The sequence below is a fragment of the Nelumbo lutea genome, chromosome 1, assembly GCF_056320005.1.
Source record: "Nelumbo lutea isolate HS-2025 chromosome 1, American lotus-T2T, whole genome shotgun sequence".
Lineage (NCBI taxonomy): Eukaryota > Viridiplantae > Streptophyta > Magnoliopsida > Proteales > Nelumbonaceae > Nelumbo > Nelumbo lutea.
This window is the reverse complement of record NC_142684.1, coordinates 77,755,403-77,773,378: the sequence shown is the minus strand read 5'-3', so window position 1 is coordinate 77,773,378 and position 17,976 is coordinate 77,755,403.

Here is a 17,976-nt window from a genome sequence, read left to right as displayed (position 1 = left end):
CTGCACCAAAATTTGACAGTCTGACTCCACTTCAATATTTTCCTCCTTGTACATGCTCAAAGCCTCCAGAATGTTGAGGATCGCCATTGCTTCAGCTTGAATGGGAGATGATGCAGAAGATTTGCCAAAAACTACAGCTATTACTGCACCAATCTCGTTCCTTAGAACTGCTCTAATACCTGACCTGCTAGGGCACACAAAACTCCCATCCACATTCAGTTTTAGCCTCCCTGAAATCGGCGCTTTCCAAAAAGATATAATTTGTGCATTCGAGTTTCTTTGTTGAAGTGAAGAACCTTGCAATCCTTTTGGGAAAGTCATCACTCTCTCCCTCCACATCTTGTAAACATTAGCAAGAGTAATTCTAGGTCATGGGTCAATCTTTTCAACGATTTTGCTATTCCTAGACTTCCAAATATTCCATAATAGCAGAAAAGAGAAAGAAATTAAATCATCTTTCCTATCTCTGTTTGTTAGGCAATTATCTAACCAATTGGAAATCCAGCTATTAAAAGATATCTTCTATCCATTTCTCATATCCAAAAAGCTTAGGTGAGAGCCAAACCATGTAGCTTTTGCATGACCACATTCAAAAAGGCAATGTATAATAGTTTCAACTTGTTGGTTGCAAATTGGACATAAATCGTCATTTGTGAGATTTCTTTTGAAGAGATTTTCTCGCACAGCTAGAGCATTTTGGGAACATTTCCAAATAAAATTTTTAATTTTTGGATTAATTTTTGACTTCCATATTTCAGACCACTACTTCTTACTTAGAAGGTCCAAAGCCCCATTAGTTGCAGTCCTGTTAATAGAAGTTAAGATAGCACCCCGATTTAATTGTACAAAAACCTTTTGGGTTTAAAGTCCACTTCAACTTTTCCTCCCATTCTCCCCTGGCCAGATTTATGCTCAAAATTTTTTCCAATTTCCTCCCTAAAATTCTCCTTCACTACTCTTATATTCCACCCTCTTCCCTCCTCTATCATGAGATCTTTTACCCATACCAGACCTAGATTGTTAGCTCTGGGTTATGATTTTAGAGGACTCAATCTGAAGTAGCCATGGATCATCCCATATTCTTACTCTTGTACCAGCATTTACTGCCCAACAAGCCCCTTTATGTAGAACCTCTCTAGCTGCTAGAAGAGTTTGCCAACCCCATGAGCCCCTCTTAGGTAAATTGTCAGTCAAAAAATTTTTCTCTTTGATGTATTTAGTTTTCGTAATTTTAGCCCGTAGATTGTCCACTTCAACACATAGTTTTCAAGCTTATTTTGCTAGTACAGCTAGGTTAAAACTATATGGATCCTTTGATTCCATCCCACTAGCAGATATGTTTTGCTAATAGCTTCCCAGCTAACCCAATGAGTTTTCCTCTACTCCTTCCCCCCCACCACCAAAATCTAGTTTGAATTCTCTTAAGTTCATCACAGACAGTCTTTGGCAAGAGGGAGCAAGACATTATATAGTTAGGAATTGCACTGGTAACTGCTTTTAACAGGACTTCCTTTCCTGCTTGGGATAACATAGATTCTTGCCATTTTGAAAGCAATTTTTCCACTCTTTCAATTAATAAATTAAAAAGATTTTTCTTTGATTTACCAATTCTTGCCGGAAGTCCTAAACATATGGATAGGGTTTCCACTCTTTCATTTTTAAAAAATTTGCTAGGAGCTTTTGTAATATATGGTGCAGATTTTTATTGAAAAAAACCTCCAATTTAGAGAATTTTACCTAGAACATCCAGAATAACAAAGTAGTTTGTGCCATGTCATATGGCCTCTACTTTTTCCTTTACCAACCCTGAACTCTCAACCCCTCTTCGGTTTTTCCTTTGTTGCTCTCTCATGAAGCCACATCATCAATGTCTTCTCTACTCTCTCTCTCTATTCTCTCTCTATCTTTCTTCCAGTAGATTTCTGTGCGTGCATTGTCACTTCGGTGAAGCGGGGGTGGAATGGTTCAGGTATGTCTTTTCCACGAGCACTGCAAACTTCCAGTTGGTCTGTTTGGCTAAATTCTAAACTCTCACTACTCTCCCTCTCTCTCTCTCTCTCTCTATTTTCGGAGGTCACCACGAAGCACTTAATCGCTTTGTGTGCATGTGTTGTGAATTCGGTGAAGCAGGGGAGGAAAGATTCAGGTATGTCTTTCATCCAGATTTTTCTCTATTTTTTTGTAATATTATATGAAAAATTACTTCTAATGGGACATACGAACTGATACATCTTTATAGATGTAAATCGATTGATGTTTAGAGCTGATTTGCATCTACTGTGTTCACTCTTTCAAGCGAACACTGTAGATGTAAATTGGGCGAAGAAGATGAGCTTTTCACACGGATCCGGGTCCGGTATAATATTCTACCTAGTCAATTTAACTAAAGTGACATGGCTTAACTTAAACGATCCGGATTCAATGTAGATATGAGACTAAGCCGACCCATATCAGAACCGTTTTAATAAATAAATGTCGTTACTAATTACTATTAATTTAACTAAAAGTATTAATTAGCAGTATTTATACTGTTAATTATTAATTAGCAGTAATTAATTATCAGTATTAATAAGCAGTAATAATTGTTAATTATTTACTGTTATTAATTTATGAGTAAATTCTAAGAATTAACTTTAATAAAATTAATTACTTTTATTGAGACATTTGAAATTACCAAAATATTAAATATCAAAAATTACCAAAAGTTATTAAAAAATCCAATTTATCTACAACACAAATTGTTGATTAATATTTTTTATAATAATTGATATATTTTAATAATTATTCATAATTAATGTTATCTACTCTAATAATTGCTAATTATTTATTTTTATTAATTTATGAGTAAATTTTGGAAATTAAATTTACCAAAATTATTTACTTTTACTAGAAAGCTATTAGAAAATACCAAAAATTATCAAAAAATTATCCAAAAGTATATTACAAGTATTTCCAAAATAATGCTTTGTGAAATATAAAGTTTTTTTAAGTTTTAGTTAATTTATTAAAAACATTGAAAGCTGAAAATTACTAAAGGTTACCAAAGAATATACCATAAATAAATTATTAGTATTTTTAGAAATTATTAATGTACCACAAATTATATAGTAATTCTTACTTTTACTAGAATCTAATAACTTTGAAAATTTTACAAAAAAAAATATGCGTGAATTTTCAAAAATTATTAGAAATTAAGAAAAATTATTGTAGTTTCTCTTATACTTATCTAATAATAAAAAATAAAAATAAATTATGCTAAATTCCACTAATTTTAATTTTACTATACATTTTTAATAAATGCTATTATTAAATAATGTTAAAAAATCCTATTAATATATTTAATAATTCATTAGCTCTAATGAAAATTTTATAAGGAGGGCTAAGGGTTGTTTAATAATTTTAGGATTTTTAAGGGCATTTTGGTAAGCTTAGGGGTATTATGGTCAATTTGAGTCTACGGGTGTGAAAATTATGATTATAATCTAATGGTGGGTATTTTGGGTAAAAAATGAAGGGTAGAGATGGATCTAAGTATACACAATAGTTTTGTGTATGTGGGCCAATGAAAATGGTTGAAATGAAATCTTTTTATATAGAGGGGCAAATAAGGGTATTTTTTTATGAAATTTTATAGGTGGGATTTTTAGGTATTTTGAATCAATTGGTTAGGTCAGATTAGCCCAAATAAACCCAAATTAGATAGATTTGAAGGGCAGTGATTCAATCAATATAGAGCTTTGAAACAAAATCTTGGTGTGATGAATGGGAAAATGAGGGAATTTTTTGTTGAAATTTGGTAGGGTAATGTTTTTGAGCATTTTGGTTGATTGGTATGATCAGATTGGCCTAACTACACCCGGATCGGGTAAATCCGGAAAGGGGTTGATTCAGTCAATCATTTGAAATAAAATCTTGGTATGATGGAGGTATAAACAAAAGTATTTTGGACTAAATTCTTGAACCGTGGCCTATATGTCCCATAATCAGTGAATTAACTTGGCAAAAAGCCCAAACATTCAATCATTTAACTAATACAAGGTACTCTTGAACTTTGAATCTTTGAGTTTAATTATATATATATATATATATATATATTGTTATGATAGGCAGTGGTTATATGGCCCCGGAATATATAAAGCATGGGCACTTCTCAGTAAAGTCAGATGTGTTTAGTTTTGGTGTCATACTAGTAGAAATTGTGAGTGGTGAAAGAAACAATTCTTTCCACCAATCGGAGCCCTATGAAGACCTCTTTCTTAAGCTATGTAAGTATGCATGCTAGAATGATTTTTTTGTGTATATTACAATTATTACTTTTTATAGCTTTCAATACTCTAAATACAAACCAAATAATTAACTTAGATTTTGCTTTCAAATCTCTGTCTTGAAATTGTTGTAGGCATGGAGAAATTGGAACGAAGGGACGGCAATGGAGCTGGTAGATCCAACATTGAGAGAAGGTTGATCTAGACAACAAGTGATGAGATGCATTCACATTGGATTACTATGTGTTCAAGAAAATGAAGCTGACAGACCCACCATGGCGTCCATTATGCTCATGTTGAATAGCTACTCAGTCACAATCTCAATACCTTCATCTCCTGCATTCTTCCTAAACAGTAGAAGAATGGGGTCAGAGGTGCCTTCTGGAGAGAATGATTCAAGAGCAACTGAATCAACAGCTTCTGCAAATGAAATGTCACTAAGCCAATTTGATCCCCGATAATGTTGATCAATAATGGGTATTAATATTGGAAATTAATACTGGATTAGAAATCAATAAATATGGGGTTGTTTGATACAGTGGCACTGTGCTGCGTTTTGGCTTTTGGGTTGATCAATAGATTTGTGAGAAATATATGTTTTCACTCACAACTGTCATTTCAACTAGAATAATGTATATATATCATTTATCATTATCATTCATGGTTGAAGGGTTTGACTATGATGCTGAAAAAACTTATAACCAATCAACGGGCATCATAATTATAAAATGGTAACAAAACAGGTGGGTTTCCCTCAAAATTCATAGAGATTTTAGGTACGAATAGTAATTTATATTAATTAATTCAAAATATTTCAACTAGAAAAATCCCTTTTAGACAAATTTATATTTAGAGGTGTAAATTGGAATGTGCTGCTCACAGCCTGCATGACGACATGGCCCAATACGGCTTATATATATAATATTAATATATAAAATTTTATTATATTATTTCATTTTATTATTGCATATATATAAACAATTATATACATCAAAATTCATATAAAATAAAAATTTAAGATTTTTTAAATTTTTTGTCTATTTTGTTAATTTGCTTTAAAATTTTATTTTTTTTCAATTTTCTTTAAAACATGATTTGGCCTTATCCAGGCCCGACCTAATCCAAGGCTCGACCCACAGACTAACCTGGCATGACACGGGTTCATATGGGCTTGAGCTGTGGGCCATGCCAGGCTGATCCACAAAGTATCCTGGATGAGAGAAATATAACCCAACTCAACCTATGGGCCAACATGACATGACCCACACTTTGAACAAACTGCATGCATCCCATTTAAACCTGTATTTGTATTGATCAATTCAAAACACAACGTAATGAAATGCCATCTACCGAACACCTATAAAAATTTTTGATTGTTTGTTATGGCAGAATCCAATAAAAAACAAGAGAAGATGCCTATATCCCTATCGTCACATTTGGCATTATGATGAGGGTATCCTTACCAGAATGTCAATATCGTCAGGCTAATATTTGGGAATAGGAAGATGAGTGAATCTCTCTAGCTACTTTGATGAGGGTATCCTTAGCTGAAGCCTGGAGGCAAACCGCAAACATCTTGGATCAGCCAAGTGGGAGGTATGAGGCCTAATTTGTGAATGATGAATGATCTTTCAAGGCTTAGGATCTACCATATATAGTGTATGTTATTCCGTATACGAGAACAACTGAACCACAAATCAGTTTCAATCATGCAATTGTAGGCCAGTTGCGTGTAACTCCATTTATTTAGCCATATTTTTTTGAATCAGGGAAATTTGAAAGATGATAAAAAAAAATAGCTTTACGCTCTATGTTTTTTTTTTTTTTTTTCTCATTTTACCTACATCTCTTCATTTTATATGATTGATAGAAGCGTTAAACCTATCCATTCGATATGCCTTCCATTCAAGTTTCTATCCCTAGCTTCTGCTTTGTATCAATGGACATGCGTCTGACAGCTTTAAACTGAAGAAAAATAAAGTGGACCAAGCTTGGGCCGGCATGTAATTAAGATGGGCCAGAATTAGAATAGCAGCATATTATAACTAAATACCCATGTCCGACCAGCCTATTGTGTCCAGTACTAGTATGATATCGATAATCAGTTACGGTTTTACTCACTGATTGTATGCTGGTAAACCATCTCATCAGTATGCATTCTTGTAAAATTGGTGAAGAATGCTTTGACGGTAAATATTATATCTAATTTGGTATGTTGCATGAGAAAAAATGTAGCAAATTAAGCTTTTATATATTTATTTATTTATTTATTTTTACATTAATAAATGAATCCAGAAATGATTAGCATGATCCAACCCAAAAAAGTTGCGTCGGGTTGGTCCAAACCCAATTCGAAAAAGTTGGATTGGGTTGGGTTAGGTTGATGCTCGGATTAGGGTTAGTGTTGAAATAAATGAACCCGATTTTACTTTGGGCTGGGTTAGGGTTGATCTCTTAGGCAACCCAACTCTATAGTCCAGGTCATATATAAATATATGTTATATGTAATATATAACATACATTGATTTGTGTAGATACATGATATTTGTATAGCCCCCACCACATAGTATCATGTATTTCTTTTAAGATAATCACTTCACTTAGTCCTGATCAGAAAGACAAACCTTAATAACATTATTTTATGTTTTTTGAAAATTTTATTCTTCATCTCCTCTTTGTTGTTTGCCACCCATAAAAGATCTATCGTAAGTCATAACTCATAATAAACTATAGTCATTTCTAAAATTTGTTTCTTTTTTTTTTTTTTGAATTTGGTACCAAAAGCTCAGTTTGGAAGGAGTACAAATACAAATATGTACAATGTAAATACATACAAAATACATGATTTTGCACTCTACATATTTGTAATTGTACTCCTTCCAAAAGTATCCAAAAGAACAAAAAACCTTCAATGAACAAATACTAATGAAACATGGGATTAATATATGTAGTGAAAGTTAAGTGAAGATCTAAAATCGATAAATTCTATGAGGTTTTAAGAGATAGGAAGAAGGTTTGGTTGGGCCTAACCCAACCTGAAATTGACTTTGGGTTGGGTTGGGTTTGGGCCCTACAAATCATTGCCAGTAATGATCATGTCATCCACATAAAGGAGGAGAAGTACACAACCCTAAGAAGTCTTTCGGATGAACAAGGCATGATCATAAGTGCTAGATTGAAAGCTAAACTGACAAACAGTAGAGTTGAATTTGGAGAACCATGCTCGAGGCGCCTGCTTAAGGTCATATAGAGCCTTACGGAGATGACAAACCTGATTAGGGAGATGATCATAACCAGGAGGGGGCTGCATATAAATCTCTTCAGAAAGATCACCATTGAGAAAAGCATTCTTAACATCCATCTGAAATAACTGTCAATGCTTAGCTGCAGGAATCACAAAAAGACTGCGAACAGAAGTGAGATGGGCTATTGGAGCAAAAGTCTTTTCATAATCAATGCCATACTCCTGTGTGAACCCTTTAGCTACCAATCTAGCTTTATACCTTTCAACTGAACCATCCGCCAAAGTCTTGATTTTGTAGACCCATTTGCAACCAATCACGGATTTATCTGGAGGCAGGTTAACTAAATCCCAAGTATGAGTGCTTGTAAGAGCTTGAATTTCTTATGCCATAGAGGGTCAGTACTAGCCTCACGATAGGTACAAGGCTCATATAAAGATACAATGGTAGCATAACAATGAAAATCACGAAGAAGAATGAAAGGTTTAGTGACCTACCAGAGCAACGAAGTGAAGCATTAGAATGAGCAAGGTTGAATTCATCAGGAGGAATCAATGACTCAGAAGAAGGCAGAGCTGGATGATCCATAGCCAAGGTAGATGCATCAGGAGAGGTTGCAGGTTGTGCAGTACTATTATAGCTATTAGATGAAGTAGTCGAACTTGCAGGAAAATCATCAGGAAAAAACGAGATAGTAGGATCAGTAAAGAAATGTGAAGATGTCGTGGTAACTCGAAATGGGGAGAAACTGAAAAACATTTTGTGTTCCCAAAAGGTAACATGACGAGATATGCGAAGTCGTTGGGAAAGAGGATTCCAACATCGATATCCTTTATGTTCAATACCATACCTGAGAAAACAACATAGACGTGCTTTTGGTTCCAATTTGGTATGTTCATGAGGTTGTAATAGAACAAAACAAGCACAACCAAATACATGAAGAGACTGGTAATCAAGGCAATGGCTATACAATCGTTCATAAGGAGAAATGTTATCAATAACAGAAGAAGAAGGAATGCGATTGATGTTATAAACAACAGTGTGGGCTGCTTCCCCCCAAAAATGTTCAGGACAAAGAGGAAGAGATTAAAAAAGCTTGAACAGTATCAAGAATATGCCTATGTTTTCATTCTGCACACCCATTTTGTTGAGAGGTATCGGGACTGGATCTATGAATGATAGCTCCATTTTGTGAAAGAAATTGGGTGAGGATAGAATCTCTATATTCCATGGCATTATCAGTGCGAAAAATTTTGATGATAGAGGAAAACTGAGTTTTGATCATGGTGGCAAATTGAATATAAATTGCAGGTAATTCAGATTTATTACGCATGAGATAAATCCATGTATATCGAGAGAAATCATCAATGAAGATCACAAAATAATGCGAACCACCGATGGTATTATGACGCGAAGGGCCTCAAATATTAGAATGGATAAGATCGAAAGGTGCAGAAGAAACAGAATCACTTATAGTAAAAGGCAAAGCATGATCCTTTGAAAGAGGACATGAAACACAATCAAAGTCTGTTGTTTTAATTGGGTCAACATCCATTAGAAATTAAAGATCCTAATTTAGAGGTAGAAATGTGACGAAGACGAGAATGCCAGACACTAGAAGTAACAATAGCAGCAAGAGATTGTAATTGAAGAGAAGATAGCTCAAATAGTCTCCCAACCTTACGACCTATCCCAATGATCTTCCCTATCCGTGGATCATGCACAGTACAACCATGACTTGAGAAATGCAGTTCAAAACCAAGTTCACATAATTGTCCAACAGATATAAGATTTAGAGATAATTTAGGTACCAAAAAAGTGTTAGGAAGTGACAAACGAGATGTTAAAACAATGCCTTCACTTTTGATAGTTAAGGTGGAACTATCGGCAGTATGAACAATTGATGCAATAGAAGGATGTGACTTATAAGTAAACAATGATGAATTGGATTTCATATGATTGCAATAGGCAGAATCAAAATACCATGATGAGGTAGTACCTAGAGTGACGGACAAGACTGAATTACAAGGCATACCAGAATCAGGTTGGAGCTGGTGAAGAAGAGCTTGAAGGTCTCTAAGAGAAAATTTTGGAGAGGTATTATCAGAAGAATTCTCTGTGACAGCAGCTGTAGTAGAACTCGAAGCCTGAGAACCCATGGATGAGGACTTCTGTCCAGACGCCTTTTTGGCTTGCAAGCGGCAGCACTCAGAAATAGTGTGACCAGTCTTCTTGCAGTAATTGCAGAAAATCCATTTAGAAGATTTAGTTGAAGAAGTAGCAGACGTACCCGGAGTAGCAAGAATAGAATTAGTAGATAATAAGGATCGCTCATCTCGGACTATTTTTAGACAAGTTTCTTCAGAGAGAAAATCTTTGATCACAACTTCAAGAGAAGACAATGGGCTACGATGAAGTAGAGTACTGCTAATAGGTTCATACCCATCCCTGAGAGTCATCAGAAGATGCCAAACACGTTTGTGATCGCGAAGCTTGGAATAAGTAGTAGTTGTAGAGGTACTATCTCATTCAGGTTCACACTGTGCTAACTGATCCCAAAGAACTTGTAATTCAGAGACATAGCTGTGAATGGTCTATTCAGGTTGCTGCTTCATACGGTGAAGACACCTATAGAGCTGAAACTGATGCACATCACCAAAAATAGAATAACGAACTTGTAAGAAATCCCATACCTCTTTAGGAGAGTCATATCTGCAAAATTCCAACTTGATGCTTGCAATACAAGTATTGCGAAATCAGGTCAATATTTGATGATTTTTTCGTCCCATTTTTCTATTTGTTCAGCAAATTTATCATCTGTTTCATTAGCAATTTTAATAGGTTTGGGAATCTCACCTGTCACATATCTCCATTGAAGACGTCCCTTGAGAAAACTACACATCTCCTGGGACCATAAATCATAATTTGAGCCACCGAAGGTAACAGTGATGGGATGAGAGATATGTTGAGCAGCTTCAGAGGAATCCATGAGGAGAAACACAAAACTCTGGAGCAATGCAAATCATGGGAAAAGAAACAAGGGGTTGTTGTTGCCTGGGGTCTTACGCTTAATGCCCGGGTCAATTCAGATCTGACTGTTTTCTGAAACAATGGCTTACTACGACACCCACTGATGAGTGACCTCTTGTTCAGGTCGGGCTTGTGTTGCAGCCAGCCTGGGGTTGTTACCACCTTAGAGTCTGTTGCCGCTGGACGGCACGGAGGAAGTGGGCTACAACAAGGAAGCCGAGTTCATCTGGCTTAAGGAGGAAGAACACAACACATTACCGCCTCCGTGGAGAACCACCAGATGAAGAAGCTGATCGACGTCAAGAGTAAGGAGCTTCTGATTCGGATTGGGTCACCCTCTGGGATATCTACCTCGATGACCCTGCTTCCGGCGGCCGTTGGTCTGTCGCAGAGGATCCAAGCTTGTAGCTAACCGGAGCAGAGCAGAGGAATCGTTGGTCTGGTTGTAGACTTGGAAGACGGAGGACAGAGGATCCAAGCTTGTTCCGCAGCCAACCGGAGCAGAGGAGTCATCGGTTCCAAATGGAGCAAAGCAGAGGAATCGTTGGTCTGGTCGTAGACTTGGAAGACGGAGGACAAAGGATCCAAACTTGTTCCGCAGCCAACCAGAGCAGTGGAGTCGTCGGTTTTGTCACTCTAGTCGTAGACTTGGAAGACGGAGGATCCAAGCTTTAGTCGTCGGTTCCGTCAAGTTCTCTGTTTACCTCTGTACCGGGCGGCGGAGCAGGAAGACCCTTGCAAAACACAGACGAGAATAACAACTGGGCGCTTTTCGTGATTATCCTCAAAGCTTGATCAACAAGCTTCCGTGCACCAGATGGCAACCTCCAGATTATCCTGCTTCTGCTTTTGGGCTTGAAAAAGAAGAAGCAAAGTTTTCTGCGTGCACCAGAAGTCGTGTACATGACGATGATCACGACAGACGATTATGCGAGGGAGCTAGCCTTCAACCCGAGGTGCTACAATAACCAGTGCAACGACAGTGTGCACTCATGAGAGGGCACCGGCGAAGCTCAAGTGGAAGGAAGGATCCAATAAAGTATTATAGGCTCTGATACCATGATACGAACCAAAAAGGATGATACGAACCAAAAAGGATGGATGGAGAAGATAATAGTTTCTCTTTTATATATTTATTCAATAGGCTATAACTCTATTTATAATAGAGCTAATTATAATAGGGATAGAATAGGGAGAGAAGGTCAGTGACCTAAAGAGGATACAATAATAAAACTAATTTTGATAGAATACGCTAACAATCCAAGACAACACGTGCCCCATGAATGTATCCTCCAGCCAAGAAGAAACCATCAAGCATATCTTTTTTGAGTGTGATTTTGCTCCTGCAATCTAGCTCCAAGAACAAGTTGGCATCAACCAAGCCAGACTAACACAAACTTCCATACTTCAACTCCTAAATGAGTGGGCACAAGAGCTACACATGGATAAAGCTTCACAGGCGCAACTCTTCGCACGACTAGCTATTATCCTGTTCTGCATTTGGGAAGAACGGTGCAAGATCGTATTCAAACAACACCTCCGCAAATCTACATGCCTCTTGCTCGAGTAGAATTATTAACACCAGCAGCCGACAAAGCCATAACCTCAAAACTTATACATATAGAATCTCAGCATGGTAATTCCCATACACACACAGATAGCTTGCATAACACAGCTTATGTTTTCACTGATGGATCCCACCGTAATCTCGTTGACGCTTCCTATGCCTTTTTTATTCTTAACCCCAAGAAAGTTTTCATTGCAGCCGTAGGAGCATCATGCAAGCTGTGGCAGCCGGTTCAAGCTGAATGGAAAGCCATCTTCGAAGCTCTAAACCATGCCCGCTCTCTTAGTATCCAAAGGATCAATGTTTTTAGTGATGCATCAGAAGTAGTTAGTCAGCTCAACGCGCGCACAGGATGCTGCTATCCCCAGCTGGTTTGATAATGGACATTTTGTTTCAGTTAAGAAGCTAGCTGAAAGTTCTCAGTACCGTAAATTTTTCTATATACCGCGTACTTTATACATAGCCCATACAGTGGTTTATAAGGCATGTATAAACGATGAACAACGACCTCCCACCTCCCTAGATGAGAAGAAGTTAAAATGGTTCGGCCTCCGGCCTCCGGGTCGGCATTCAGTTGTTCAATTGGGGTATTTTTATTTTAAGAAATTTTTTATAATCCCAAAATATAGTTTTTCGCGTTGAATTTCAATTTTTAGTTTGCTTTTTTACTAAAAATTGAAATATATATATATATAAATTACACTTAAAGTACATATGTATATGTGTGTTATGGTCTAAGCCATTCAACATATACCGTTGAACCATTAGTCCGACCGAGAGGCAAAATATTTCAGCCTCCAATATATATATATATATATATATATATATAGACTTTCAGGCTACAGCCCCCATCATTCAAATATGTGATTTTTTCAAATTTAAACACATGACATCTTTTGAGAAGTTAAATCCTACAGCCCACTACCGCCAATTAGGGGTGGCAATGAGTCAAGTTTTTCACAAGAAACTCGTGACTGATCAGGGTACTGCAGAGACATGTTATAAAGTTCAGGGACTGACTTCAGACAACCCCTAAAGTTCAGGATACTGATTAGGAATTTTCCTATTTTTTTAAAACCTAGTATTACCATTTTATAGTCAATTTTATCCTCCATTATTCTTCAAATTTTCAAAGTCTCAATTTTATGCTTTTTAACAGAAAGGTCTCATCCCGAAAATCACATTGATGCAAATAAACACACATACCAATGAACTCTAATTTTGAAATGATATTTATGGATTTCTAAAAACATGAAGATGAATCCATCTTCAAGAACGTCTACAAATTTTGAGACCTTTAAAAGTATTAATGGATTTTTGAAAATTTCAAGCTACAAATCAACCAATCGATCTTCAAAAACATCTTGAACTTTTGAGACTTTCAAGCTAAAAATCAATTAGTCCAACTTAAATAAAGCCCCTTCGGCAACACCAAAAAAAGTCAAATTTCAAAGATTCTAGTTTGTTTATAGTATTCCGCTCAACCTCTCAAGTCTAATCGAATCTTCTCTAGCCCTCCCAAATATTCTAATATTCATATAAAGATAACTAAAACCATGACAGAAACTTGTTTGGCTTTCATTTGAAAGATTTGCAACAAAAAATGGAGATACAAATATATATATAGAGAGAGAGAGAGAGACAGAGAAGAAAGAATTGATAGTTGAGAATTAGATATTTGGTGCACAAATTTGAAAGATCTATTTGTAGCTTTCATTTGGTGAAATAAAGCACGAAGATGAGAGAGACCCTAGCACTCCATTGGCATCACGTGCATCCAGTTCTCTCAGTCACAGATATGAGAGCAAATCAGCCCCTCACGTTCCGCCGCACATCTCCGCCATGTATTGTGAATATCTCTCAATGATAATACTAGAAATGATGATATCATCATCGGGAGATGTTCACAATACATAACGGGAATGTACTGTGGGAAGTTGCAGGGGGGCAATCTGGTGGGGGGCTGATTTAAACTCTTCAAATACCCTAGCACTCCATTGGCATCACGTGCTAGTCCGGATCTTCTGTCCATGAGAACTCTGCCTACATTTGTTGCAGCCACACATGAAGAATATCTCATTCTCTACATAGTATTATGCATGGGAGAGATGTTCCCAATTCAGAAGAGGTAGTATATTGTGGGTAGGAATGGGCAGAAGATCCAAAGTTATCACGTGCATCCTATTGAAATTGGTTTCTACAAAAAAAAAAAATAATACAAATATTATGAACAATAAAACAAAAGAATTTAGAATTTCAATTTTACCTTTGAGTGATTGATACGAAGGACAAATTTCAAAAATAAATTAATTTTAAGAAAAAAAAGATTTGAAGAATTTAGTGTTGTGATTTATATGAGGAGAAAACTTTTAAAAATTAATATTTGTGTTAAAATTAACTTTATAGATATTTTGAATTTTATCATACCTATTTTAGAATATTACTAGGTCAAAAAGTTAAAATAAAAAAGTGAGAAGAAAGTTTCAATAACGACCAAAAACTTTAACAATTTACCCTTTTTCTAAATATTTACCTTGATTTCTCTTAAACAATAATGTTGGTGAAAAGCCAGCTCACATGCTTTTTTTCGTTTTTGGTAAAGAAAGCTCACAAGCTTTTGCCGTGTAGAGGAATAGAGACATCGTAGTTAGTAGACGTGTTGAGCAGGGTTTGACTGACTGATCAGTCAGAAAGTTCAGGATAAATCCTGACCATGAATTAATTCCAAATCCTGACCGTGGCCGACTGATCAGTCTAAGTCATTCAGAATTCTGCATTAGATTGCAGTGTACTTAACTCTTGATTTTAAATAAAAAGAGACTTCAGAGGTGGACTTAACCGTGAAAACCCCTACTTTTTATTTTACGAGTCCAGAATTCACATCTGTGCCTCGTAGAGCGCAATTCACGCCGACTTTACAGTTTAACCCCACCCAACCGTGCAATGGGAATATCTGCCCTGAATAAGACAAATTATAGGAGGTGCGATCTGTGAAGATCAAATCCCGATTCATATTCTATATTAAAGTATTTCAACCTTTCCTGATTGTTAATGGCTTTTTTTTTAATCAAAAAGCAAGATTCGTGACTTAGTGCAAATACAGTGAGTGCCATCATCAGTGAGTGCCATCATCACACGACCACAAAAGGAAATTCTCTCATCCAGGGGAGTTTTATATTTTATCCGGAAAGATTCCACACAGAAGAGGTTTAATATAGAGGCCTGGCCAAGGATTAAAGTATTGCGTATTGTATTTGACAGTTTGGATCTGGATACGAATACGTTTTGGAAAAGTATATATACATGACAGAAATGAAAACATATGGATTAGTTATGAAAATGATACAAATTTTATAAATACATCAATTGCACTAATTTTAAAAATCAAAATAACCACAAATAAAGCATAAATACATAAAGAAATATATTACTAATATAACATCAATATACATAAATATCTTACAATTTTATTGATAATCCAACAATCAAGAGTCCAATACTCATATAATATAGTTTTTACAAAGTAAAACATGCACAAAATCATTATTATGTTTAATTCTATAAGTCCAAGATACAAAACATATGCAATTATTATATTTTAATTACTATAACAATTATTTTATATTTTTAATTTTCAACATCACCAAAAAGTCAATTAAATATTAAATTTTGAAATGTTTGATAATATCAAAATTACTATCATATAAAATTTATAATTTTTCTAAGATACATATATTGTTATCATATTTTTACTTTTAATCTTAACTAAAAGTATATCAAAATTATTAAAATTTCTAAGATACATATCATATTAAATTTATATTTTTTAATTATTAAAGTAACAATTTTGTTATTAACATTTTTATTTCATATAGTTTTTTTCAGAAATAACAAATCATTTTTTATATAAATTTAAATTAGTGGATTTGATAAACTCAATTTAATATTATATTCTTAAATATTTTGTAAACAATTTCTTTTTATTTTGTAAATAATAAATATGTTATTTTTAGTCTAAATTAAAATATCACTGAATAATTTATAAACAAATATATAGAATTTGAAGATACATATAATGTACAACTTTATGAAATTTAAGTACCAAAATAATTATCTATTATTAATATTTTTATTTGTATAAATTTTATTAAAAGTAAAAAATAATTCTTGATATAAATATAAATTTGCTAGATTGTTTACTTTATTAATGTTTATAAAGTAGTAATTTTTAATATTATTTATTTATTTTAAGTTAGAATCATTGAACATAAATATATAGCATTGTGTATTTGTTTAGGTTTATGTTAATGATAAAGTTAATAAAATTTGTTTTAGTTCAACTAGTATCACAAATTGAATGTTGGCATAGTGGCTTAGGGTCCTACTAAATTGTGGCATAGTCGATGTTGATACACATGACTGAACATGTATCTTATTAGTCGCAATGTATCTCGTATTCGCTCTTATGGATACCGATCGGGCGTATCGTATCAATATTTTAATCCTTGGACTTGGCAAACATTCTCCTCAACTATTCATTTTCTTAATAATTTGGCTCTAGTGGGTATTGCTTTCCAAAGGAACTTCCATATAAAGAGGTGGACCCGACATGGTGTGGGAATTTCCATATCGGTCGCCACGGCCGATTCATGCCTGATCCAGATGGGATTTGAGTTGTAAAAAATTTTGTAGGCAGATCAAACTAAGTATTGACCGGAATTTGTGCTCTTTCAGATCATTGTGTTAGCCTGTAACAAATGAACCTGCAAAACCATTTCAAGAAAAATGGGTTAAGGCAGTGCTCACTGAACCGCCAGCTTAGCCTTTCAAACCACCAGCATAGATATGAGTCGGCAGTTCAGTGGCCGCCTTTCATAGTTGCGTCGCCCTAGGTCATGAACACCGGTCTAGAATACAAAAACCGTTGTCCTAGAGACTCCGTCCAACCATACATTTGTTGGCAATTTTTAGAGAACCGTCGACTCATATAATGCACGGCGGTAGCCCAAACCACTAGGACAAGTGGCCTTGACCACCAGTTTAGTTATTGAGCCGGCGCCCTTGACTGTTGGCTTATTAATTTGTCACTTCCATAAACTTTCACCTTAGCTAAATTTTGTAATCAAATCCGACAGTTTTAACCTCCCTTCAGACTAAATTTTCATCTAGCTAATTAAACCGCCGCCATTAATGTTTTATTTCGTCAAAGGTTGCGGTTTGGACCGCCATAGGTGTTATATAAACCACCGGTTTAAGTGTAACGCTTTACCGAAGGTAGCTGTTTGCTTGACTGCCGGCTTAGGTTTTTAATTTTTTTTAAATAAGAATTTCAGTTGACACCTGCTGAAATCTAAAGTGTTCCAAGTATCATTGCAATAAAAAATAGAAAAGAAAAAAAGAAAATTTATTCAAATAAGCATCCACGAAAAAAGAAACATCTATTCAAATAAGTATAGATCATGAAGACCTAGCTTGCAAATGTCGATCTTGTGCTTGGATCAAAGTTGATTTTCCTCTCCCAGTTCAGCCAACTTCACCGGTCTTCTCTCCTCCACGAATGCTAATAGGACAGGCTCTAAATGTCTACTTCTGAATTCTGCATTTTCATGATAAACTCCCCATGATACCACATACAATACCAATAAGTGGAAGAGATTAATTATAAGTTTAGGGATTAGAAAGGCTAGGGGCAGATCAAAGAGACATGGGTTGAACTAAACTCTACTCGTATGGATACAGTCATTCTGTTCGTAGCTAAAAGCAGTTTGTCCGTAGCTAATAGCTACCTATAACCACAGTTTTTAGTAGGAATGGCTACAGGGTGGGTTTGGGGTGGGGATTACATTCCCCATCCACGATCCCAACCCCCAAA